The sequence below is a fragment of the Gopherus evgoodei genome, chromosome 4 (genome assembly GCF_007399415.2).
Source record: "Gopherus evgoodei ecotype Sinaloan lineage chromosome 4, rGopEvg1_v1.p, whole genome shotgun sequence".
NCBI classification, from domain to species: domain Eukaryota; kingdom Metazoa; phylum Chordata; order Testudines; family Testudinidae; genus Gopherus; species Gopherus evgoodei.
The window spans coordinates 126,721,476-126,732,555 of NC_044325.1; positions in this window are offsets into that span (position 1 = coordinate 126,721,476).

Consider the following 11,080-nt stretch of genomic DNA (forward strand, 5'->3'; position numbering starts at 1 on the left):
TCTTGTGTCCACATTGATACTAAGCTTAAATAATTCCTCTCCCTCCCTGATATGATTGCATTAGCTTTTTTCACAGCCATATCACATTGGCGGCTCATAGTCATCCTGTGACTGACCAATACTCCAAGGTCCTTCTCCTCCTCTTACTTCCAACTGATGTGTCCTCAGTTTATAACCAAAATTCTTGTTATTAATCTCTAAATGCATGACCTTGCACTTTTCACTACTAAATTTCATCCTATTACTATTACTCCAGTTTACAAGGTCATCCAGATCTTCCTGTATGATATCCCGGTCCTTATCTGTGTTAGCAATACCTCCCAGCTTAGTGTCATCCATAGACTTTATTAGCACACTCCCACTTTTTGTGCCAAGGTCAGTAATAAAAAGATTAAATAAGATTGGTTTCAAAGCCAATCCCTGAGGAACTCCACTAGTAACCTCCTTCCAGCCTGACAGTTCACCTTTCAGTATGACCCGTTGTAGTCTCCCCTTTAACCAGTTCCTTATCCACCTTTCAATTTTCATATTGATCCCCATCTTTTCCAATTTAACTAATAATTCCCCATGTGAAACCATATCAAATGCCTTACTGAAATCGAGGTAAATTAGATCCACTGCATTTCCTTTGTCTAAGAAATCTGTTACCTTCTCAAAGAAGGAGATCAGGTTGGTTTGGCATGATCTACCTTTTGTAAAACCATGTTGTATTTTGTCCCAATTACCATTGACCTCAATGTCCTTAGCAATTTTCTCCTTCAAATTTTTTTCCAAGACCTTGCATACTATAGATGTCAAACTAACAGACCTATAGTTACTCAGATCACTTTTTTCCCTTTCTTAAAAATAGGAACTATGTTAGCAATTCTCCAGTCATACGGTACAACCCCTGAGTTTACTGTTTCATTAAAAATTCTTGCTAATAGACTTGCAATTTCATGTGCCATTTCCTTTAATATTCTTGGATGAAGATTATCTGGGCCCTCTGATTTCATCCTGTTAAGCTGTTCAAGTTTGGCTTCTACCTCAGATGTGGTAATATCCACCTCTATGTCCTCATTCCTGTTTGTCATCCTTCCATTATCCCTAAGCTCCTCATTAGCCTTATTAAAGACTGAGGCAAAGTACTTATTTAGATATTGGGCCAAGCCTAGGTTATCCTTAACCTCCATTCCATCCTCAGTGTTTAGCGGTCCCACTTCTTCTTTCTTTGTTTTCTTCTTATTTATATGGCTATAGAACCTTTTACTATTGGTTTTAATTCCCTTTGAAAGGTCCAACTCTACATGGCTTTTGGCCTTTCTCACTTTATCCCTACATGTTCTGACCTCACTAAGGTAGCTTTCCTTGCTAATCCCTCCCATCTTCCACTCCTTGTAGGCTTTCTGCTTTTTCTTAATCATCTCCCTGAGATGCTTGCTCATCTAGCTTGGTTTACAACTCCTGCCTATGAATTTTTTCCCCTTTCTTGGGATGCAGGCTTCTGATAGTTTCTGCAACTTTGACTTGAAGTAATTCCAGGCCTCCTCCACCTTTAGATCCACAAGTTCTTCAGTCCAATCCACTTCCCTAACTAATTTCCTTAATTCTTTTAAGTTAGTCCTTTTGAAATCAAAAACCCTAGTCCCAGATCTATGTTTGTTTATTCTTCCATCTAGTTTGAACTGAATTAGCCCATGATCACTCGAACCAAGGTTGTCCCCTACAACCATTTCTTCTATGAGGTCCTCAATACTCACCAAAACCAAATCCAAAATGGCATCTCCTTTTGTTGGTTCAGCAACTACTTGGTGAAGGAATCCATCAGCTATCACATCCAGAAAAATCTGAGCCCTATTATTATTACTAGCACTTGTCCTCCAGTCTATATCTGGGAAGTTAAAGTCTCCCATGATCACACAATTCCCATTAGTGTTTACTTCATTAAAAACATTAAAGAGGTCTCTATCCATATCCAAATCAGATCCCGGAGGTCTGTAGCACACCCCAAGCACTATCTCAGGGGAGGCTCTAGTAGCTTTCTTTCCCAACGTGATTATTGCCCAGACAGACTCTGTCTTATTCATCCCATCACTTCTTATTTCTTTACAGTTAACCTCACCATTGATGTACAATGCTACTCCACCACCTTTGCCTTTATTTCTGTCTTTCCTAAACAGCACATACCCTTCAATACCTGTACTCCAGTCATGACTACTATTCCACCATGTTTCTGTTATCCCTATAATATCGGTTTCATTTCCTGAACCAGTAGCTCTAGTTCCTCCATTTTGTTACCTAGGCTCCTCGCATTAGTGTACAGACATCTTAATTTTTTCCGTTTCGCTTCACTGACATTCTTTACCTAATTAGGCACAGACATTCTACCACCAGTATCACCTATTAGACTGGTATCTACACTACTCTTCCTCCTTATGTCCATTCTCCTACCTGTATCCTCTCTTACTTTGTTTTCTTCCCTCTCAATGTTGAATTCCAGCATGGAGATTACCTGGACATCTCCCAACCATCTCCCCCAAATTCCTAGTTTAAAGTTCTCTTAATCAGTTAATCAGTGTGCCGAGTCTTCATTTATTCACTCTGATTTAAGATTTTGTGTACCAGTAATACATTTAAATGTTTTTAGAAGATCTCTTTCTATAAGTCTATAATATATAATTGAACTATTGTTGTGTGTAAAGTAAATAAGGTTTTTAAAATGTTTAAGAAGCTTCATTTAAAATTAAATTAAAATGCGGAGCCCCCCGGACCAGTGGCCAGGACCTGGGCAGTGTGAGTGCCACTGAAACTCAGCTCTCGTGTCATAGGTTGGCTACCCCTGCACTATAATCAAGTAAACTCTGGAGTTTCTTTTTTGATAAACAGAACAGATTGAGCACTTTGTTGTCTCTCATTGGAATGACAAGGAGGGGGAGGTAATATTTTTTATTGGACCAACTCCTGTTGGTGAGAGAGACAAGATTTCAAGCTACACAGATCTCTTCCTCAGATCTGGGAAAGATACACAGAGAGTCACAGCTAAATACAAGGTAGAACAGATAGTTTAGAATAAATAGTTAGCACATATTCTAAGGGACCGTTTAAGGTCCAGGTCACCAAGGGCAAGTCATGCCTGGCCAACCTGATTGCCTTCTGTGGATATGGGGAAAGTGCTGGATGTGATATATCTTGACTTTAGCAAAGCTTTTGATACGGTCTCCCACAGTATTCTTGCCAGCACGTTAAAAAAGTATGGATTGGGTGAATGGACTATAAGGTGAATAGAAAGCTGGCTAGATTGTCGGGCTCAATGGGTAGCGATCAATGGCTCCATGTCTGGTTGGCAGCCGGTATCAAGAGGAGTGCCTCAGGGGTTGGTCCTGGGGCCGGTTTTGCTTCATAAGAACATAACATAAGAACAGCTGTACTGGGTCAGATGAAAGGTCCATCTAGCCCAGTATCCTGTCTACTGACAGTGGCCAATGCCAGGTGCCCCAGAGGAAGTGAACCTAACAGGTAATGATCAAGTGTTCTCTCTCCTGCCATCCATCTCCACCCTCTGACAAACGGAGGCTAGGGACACCATTCATTACCCATCCTGGCTAATAGCTATTAACGGACTTAACCTCCATGAATTTATCCTGTTCTCTTTTAAACGTGGTTATAGTTCTAGCCTTCACAATCTCCTCCGGCAAGGAGTTCCACAAGTTGACTGTGCACTGTGTAAGAAGAATTTCCTTTTATTTGTTTTAAACCTGATTCCCATTAATTTCATTTGGTGACCTCTAGTTCTTGTATTATGGGAACAAGTAAATAACTTTTCCTTATTTACCTTCTTCATATCACTCATATCACATTTTACATACCTCTATCATATCCCCCCTTAGTCTTCTCTTTTCCAAGCTGAAAAGTCCTAGCCTTTTTAATCTCTCCTCATATGGTACCTGTTCCAAACCCCTAATCATTTTAGTTGCCTTTCTCTGAACCTTTTCTAATGCCAGTATATCTTTTTTGAGATGAAGAGACCACATCTGTATGCAGTATTCAAGAGTGTGCGTACCATGGATTTATATAAGGGCAATAAGATACTTATTCTCTATCCCCTTTTTAATTATTCCTAACATCCTGTTTGCTTTTTTGACCGCCGCTGCACACTGCATGCACGTCTTCAGAGAGCTATCCATGATGTCTCCAAGATCTTTTTCCTGATTCGTTGTAGCTAAATTAGCCCCCATCATATTGTATGTATAGTTTGGGTTATTTTTTCCAGTGTGCATTACTTTACATTTATCCACATTAAATTTCATTTGCCATTTTGTTGCCCAATCACTTAGTTTTGTGAGATCTTTTTGAAGTGCTTCACAATCTGCTTTGGTCTTAACCATCTTAAGCCGTTTAGTATCATCTGCAAACTTTCCACCTCACTTTTTACCCCTTTCTCCAGATCATTTATGAATAAGTCGAACAGGATTGGTCCTTGGACTGACCCTTGGGGAACACCACTAGTTACCCCTCTCCATTCTGAGAATTTACCATTTATTTCTACCCTTTGTTCAACATCTTTATTAATTAGATTCCAGAAGACTGGAAGGGGGCAAATATAGTGCCCATCTATAAAAAGGGAAATAAAAACAACCCAGGAAACTACAGACCAGTTAGTTTAACTTCTGTGCCAGGGAAGATAATGGAGCAGGTAATCAAAGAAATCATCTGCAAACACTTGGAAGGTGGTAAGGTGATAGGGAATAGCCAGCATGGATTTGTAAAGAACAAATCCTGTCAAACTAATCTGATAGCATTCTTTGATAGGATAACGAGCCTTGTGGATAAGGGAGAAGCGGTGGATGTGATATACCTAGACTTTAGTAAGGCATTTGATACAGTTTTGCATGATATTCTTATAGATAAGCTAGGAAAGTACAATTTAGATGGGGCTACTATAAGGTGGGTGCATAACTGGCTGGATAACCGTACTCAGAGAGTAGTTGTTAATGGCTCCCAATCCTGCTGGAAAGGTATAACTAGTGGGGTTCCGCAGGGGTCTGTTTTGGGACCGGTTCTGTTCAATATCTTCATCAACGATTTAGATGTTGGCGTAGAAAGTATGCTTATTAAGTTTGCGGACGATACCAAACTGGGAGGGATTGCAACTGCTCTGGAGGACAGGGTCAAAATTCAAAATGATCTGGACAAATTGGAGAAATGGTCTGAGGTAAACAGGATGAAGTTCAATAAAGATAAATGCAAAGTGCTCCACTTAGGAAGGAACAATCAGTTTCACACATACAGAATGGGAAGAGACTGTCTAGGAAGGAGTATGGCAGAAAGAGATCTAGGGGTCATAGTGGACCACAAGCTTAATATGAGTGAACAGTGTGATACTGTTGCAAAAAAAGCAAACATGATTCTGGGATGCATTAACAGGTGTGTTGTAAACAAGACACGAGAAGTCATTCTTCCGCTTTACTCTGCGCTGGTTAGGCCTCAACTGGAGTATTGTGTCCAGTTCTGGGCACCGCATTTCAAGAAAGATGTGGAGAAATTGGAGAGGGTCCAGAGAAGAGCAACAAGAATGATTAAAGGTCTTGAGAACATGACCTATGAAGGAAGGCTGAAGGAATTGGGTTTGTTTAGTTTGGAAAAGAGAAGACTGAGAGGGGACCTGATAGCAGTTTTCAGGTATCTAAAAGGGTGTCATCAGGAGGAGGGAGAAAACTTGTTCACCTTGGCCTCCAATGGTAGAACAAGAAGCAATGGGCTTAAACTGCAGCAAGGGAGATTTAGGTTGGACGTTAGGAAAAAGTTCCTAACTGTCAGGGTAGTTAAACACTGGAATAGATTGCCTAGGGAAGTTGTGGAATCTCCATCTCTGGAGATATTTAAGAGTAGGTTAGATAAATGTCTATCAGGGATGGTCTAGACAGTAGTTGGTCCTGCCATGAGGGCAGGGGACTGGACTCGATGACCTCTCGAGGTCCCTTCCAGTCCTAGAGTCTATGAGTCTATGAGTCTATCTGGATGATGAGATTAATTGCACCCTCAGCAAATTCGCAGATGATACTAAACTTCGGGGAGAGGTAGATATGCTGGAGGGTAAGAATAGGGTAGAAAGTGACCTAGACAAATTGGAGGATTGGGCCAAAAGAAAGCTGATGAGGTTAAACAAGGACAAGTGCACAGTCCTTCACTTAGGAAGGAACAATCCCATGCAAGGCTACAGGCTGGGTACCGACAGGCCAAGCAGCAATTCTGCAGAAAAGACCATGGGGATTACAGTGGACGAGAAGCTGAATATGAGTCAACAGTGTGTCCGGCAGTATTCTGGATACGAGTCATTCAATGGCATATTGGGCAGTATTAGTAGGAGCATTGCCAGCAGATCGAGGGAAGTGATTATTCCCTCTATTCGGCACTGGTGAGGCCACACCTGGATTACTGTGTCTAATTTTGGTCTCCCGAGTACAGAAGTGATGTGGACAAATTGATGCCAGTCCAGCGGAGGGCAACGAAAATGATTAGGGGGCTGGAGCACATGACTTACAAGGAGAGGCTGAGGGAACTGAGGTTATTTAGTATGCAGCTGTCCCTCTTTAAAGGTAATTTGGATGCTGGCTGCCCTGTTTTTTTGAGGGGACCACAACATGGCTTGATAGTGTTTTTTATTATAAATGAGTATCCCATGCAATTTTATGTTTCCCTTCAGATACTTTTATCAAATTTCATAGTTTATGGCACTTGACAACAACGAACAACTGGCAGTTAGCTGTTATTAGAATTGTGATGTTACTAGCCTTTCCATTGACATAGTTATTAGTGTATTACTTTATTTGAATTTTTTTAATGTTTTGAATGCTTATGTTTTAACCATAGCTTTACCTTTACTTTTGGCTAGATTGGTATATTGGTTACTGGACGTGTTTTGAAAAAGCTAAGCATTTTTTTAGTATGACAAAGCGAAGCAAATCTGGAGGAGGAGGATTGGTGACCCATTTCCAGTTCTTTCTGCATGGCATGCTACTTGCATCTTTTATAATGCACCACAGGGGTAGCAGAGGCCACAGCAGGAGTCTTCTTATGGTTACCCATTAGCTTTTTTGTTTGTTTGTTTACCTGTGGAGACATTGTTAGTATTGGCAAGCACTGGTTTAAACAGTTTTAACTGATTCTGGTGCCTTTAAAATGTCCCCCCCCTCAACCTTTATACCTGTGTTAGTAGTTAAAAGGACTTGCATGGAGCCTTGCCACCTTGGTTTTAGGATTTTTTTAACCTTTGGATAAATACGACAGCTTACCAGATCTCCAACTTGAAATGCAGGTTTGTTTAAACTACTGTTATTATTTAGCTGGGTTTGATTTTTTTACTTGGTTGTATAGGTGTTTTAATTTATTGTTTAAGACTTTAATGTAATTCTGTAACCTATCTGTGAAGGGCTCTGATCCTTCTGCAGGCAGCACTGCATTACTAGGCATTTTCATTGCTTTTTTTGTTATTAGTTTAAAAGGTTTTAGCTGAATCAGCCTGTTTGGACTGCCTCTGATTTGGTAAAGCACAAAGGGCAGTGTGTGCCCATTTGTCTTCTGTATTCAGAATGGCCTTTGTTAAGGCTGCTTTTATTGTTCTATTTTATTTTATTTTTGACCATTTTTGAGCTTTCAGGGTGGTATGGTTTATGGAACCTTTGCTTTATTTCTATTGCTTTACATGCCTTTTTTATTACACACCCGTAAAGTGAGGTTTTTGGTCCTAGTCTATTGACAGTGGCAGACCCCATCTAGGGTTTTGTTTTTTTTTTGCTAGGATTTTTTTTGCCACTGTTGAGGTAGTACAGTTTTTAGTGGGGAATGCTTCTACCCATTGGGTGAAAGTCTTAATAATTACCAAAATGTACTTATATCCCCTGCTTTGTGGCTAGGGCCCAGTAAAATTAATGTGCAGATTTTGCCACAGTCCTTCTGGCCGTGGTTGATGGTTTAGGGGTTTGTTTGGTTTTTTTTACTCACATTTACTTGTGCACATTACACATTTTTAAAGAAATTGTAAGGCATTTTTTTTTTTTGGCTGGCTACCACCAGTGCTTTAGGGCAGCTCTCATTTGCCTCCATCCCAGGTGAGCTGGAGAGTGGATGGCATGGAGCAGCAGAGCCCATAGGCACTTGGGGGCTACCAGTTCTCTCTCTCTCCCTGCCCCTGGCCAATACCAGAGGTGATTTTTATATACACAGCCTTGGTTTTTTAGTTGGTTTTTTTGGGGGGAGGGGGGGAGGGGCTTATGGTTGTAAATAGCTTTTTAAAATGTACCTGTTTTTCAATTATTGCAGTAATACAAATCCTGACAGGATTTGCCTGTGCAGCCTGTTTAGTACGTTTGTTTGACCAGTAGGTTTCCTTTTGTTTCTTGCTTGAGATTTTATTATGTGCTTTTATTTTTACTACTGTCAGTCCTGATGGTAGTTTGACAGCTTTTGTTAGTCTTTGAACTGCCTTTATATTATTGATTGGTTGCCGGTTGTTGTTTTAAGACCCCCGCATGAGCGCACATCCACATAGTCACGCACTGCTCGGAATGTGTATCTGCTGTCTGTGTATACAGGGAGCTTCTTGACCTCCCCCAATTTCAGAGCTTTAGTCAGAGCTGTTAGATCTGCTTCTTGTGCTGACTGGGGCCATGTCTACATCTAAAATTTTGCAGCGCTGGTTGTTACAGCTGTATTAGTACAGCTGTATAGGGCCAGCGCTGCAGAGTGGCCACACTTACAGCAACCAGCGCTGCAAGTGGTCTTAGATGTGGCCACACTGCAGCGCTGTTGGGCGGCTTCAAGGGGGGTTCCGGGAACGCGAGAGCAAACCAGGAAAGGAGACCAGCTTCGCCGCGGTTTGCTCTCGCGTTCCCAGAGCCACCCAGCAAACCGCAGGGAAGGAGACCTGCTTGTTCGGGGTTCCGGGAACGAGAGAGCAAACCGGGAAAGGAGACCAGCTTCGCCGCGGTTTGCTCTCTCGTTCCCGGAGCCACCCTGCAAACCGCAGGGAAGGAGACCTGCTTGCTCGGGGTTCCGGGAACGAGAGAGCAAACCGGGGAAGGAGACCAGCTTCGCTGCGGTTTGCTCTCGCGTTCCCGGAGCCACCCAGCAAACCGCAGGGAAGGAGACCTGCTTGCTCGGGGTTCCGGGAATGAGAGAGTAAACCGGGAAAGGAGACCAGCTTGATTACCAGAGGCTTCCTCCTTCCACGGAGGTCAAGAAAAGCGCTGGTAAGTGTCTACATTGGATTACCAGCGCTGGATCACCAGCGCTGGATCCTCTACACCCGAGACAAAACGAGAGTACGGCCAGCGCTGCAAACAGGGAGTTGCAGCGCTGGTGATGCCCTGCAGATGTGTACACCTTCAAAGTTGCAGCGCTGTAACTCCCTCACCAGCGCTGCAACTTTCTGATGTAGACAAGCCCTGGGATTGATTGAGCTGACCTGACACTATTACTGTTCCATCACTGAGCACTACTGCCCATCCCGTGTGTGGCACTTTATTTTTATACTTTTTTGATTTATTTACATACAGTACTATATTTGGATTTTTAATGGCTTTTGTAAAACATTTTTTAACACTTTTTTTGCTTTATTTTTGAGACATGTGTGCTTCTTCATTTATGTTTAGGTATTTAGTTATATTTATTTTTTTATTACAGAAAAGTTAGAGTTTTGCAAGCACAAGGTTGATTTCCACTGACTTCTCTGGGCATTTGTTACAGATTTTAACCATGAGATTAATATGTGTGTGAGGTGTATATAACACCAGCCTCCCCATGAGAGTGTATGATTTGCAGGCTTTTACTGCCCAGGTAGCGCAATCTAGCGCTGCTACACATTCTGGTAACCCCTGGGATACAGGGAGTCTTAAGGTAGATGTGTATGCTACCGGACATGCCTCCTCTTATTCTGTGCCTCATATTACTGATTCATTTGCAGGCTTCCCCACTCTAGTGAGGTTTTGATTTGGTTCCACCGTCTCTGAGTGCTCCGGTATATATGTTTTACAGAAATGAAGGAGTTCCAGCACTTTCCGACTTCTTTAAGTGTTTGTGGGTTTTTTAACTCTTGAATTGCCTGCTTTTTGTCTACTGTGAGTGCTTTTATTCCCTGCGCTATGTTATGCCCTAAATACAGGACCTTTGATTGTTGTAACTGAGCTTTTTTTGTGCTTAGTTTAAATTCAGCCTCGCAAAGATCTACAAACAGTCGGTTTAGGGTTTTTAAGTGATTCCTCTCATTTGAACTGGCAATTAGGAAGTTATTAACATACTGCAATATTACTATATTGCCCTCCAAGGATGCTCGTGCTATTGTTTTTGCCATTGCCTTATTGAAGATGGAGGGAGAGTTATGGAACCCCTGAGGTTTCCCACTGTAAATGCAATTTTTTCTGACTCTTCTTTGCAAAGGGAATACTTCAAAATGTAGATGCTTACTGCCAGGACTGCTTGGTGATCTGCAGACAACCGCGTAGGAACACATTATGGTCTCAGAATCTTATATTCTTCAAGCCTGAATAAGTGCAGAATGCATTCCACTTTTTTTCGGCATAAGACATGGCAGATTCCCCTTTTTGCTGGACAACTGAGTGCAATGTCCCCCCAGCTGGTGGTTTGCGTGCCTAGTGTGGGTTCTAGGCTGGTGCTTTCTCGGCCTCCCGGTTGGGGTCATTCTCCTCAGCCCAGTGCCTGCTTTTCCTTTTATTCTTTAAGTTGTCCCACACATCTCTGGGGCATTTGCACTTGGCCAGGATGTGAACATCCCTTTTATGTAGGCCGTGCATTTCAGTCATGCCATCCAGCTTGTCCCAGAACTCAGTGTTTTTGTTATCACGTTTGAGTTCGGGCAGTTCTGACAGCAGTGCCTGTTTTTCTTGTGGGGTAAAGGGACGGTAGATATCAGAAATTTCTGTGTTACATCCCCATGTTGGCTGACCCTGGTTATTGAGATTTCTGATTTTTTTATGTTGTGTCCTAATTGGAGCCATATGTTGTACTTGCTCCCCTGGAGCAATTAATCCCTGTGGCTCCCCCTCATTATCCCTGGGGGTGCCCAGATTTGGCCTTTGAAGTGCTG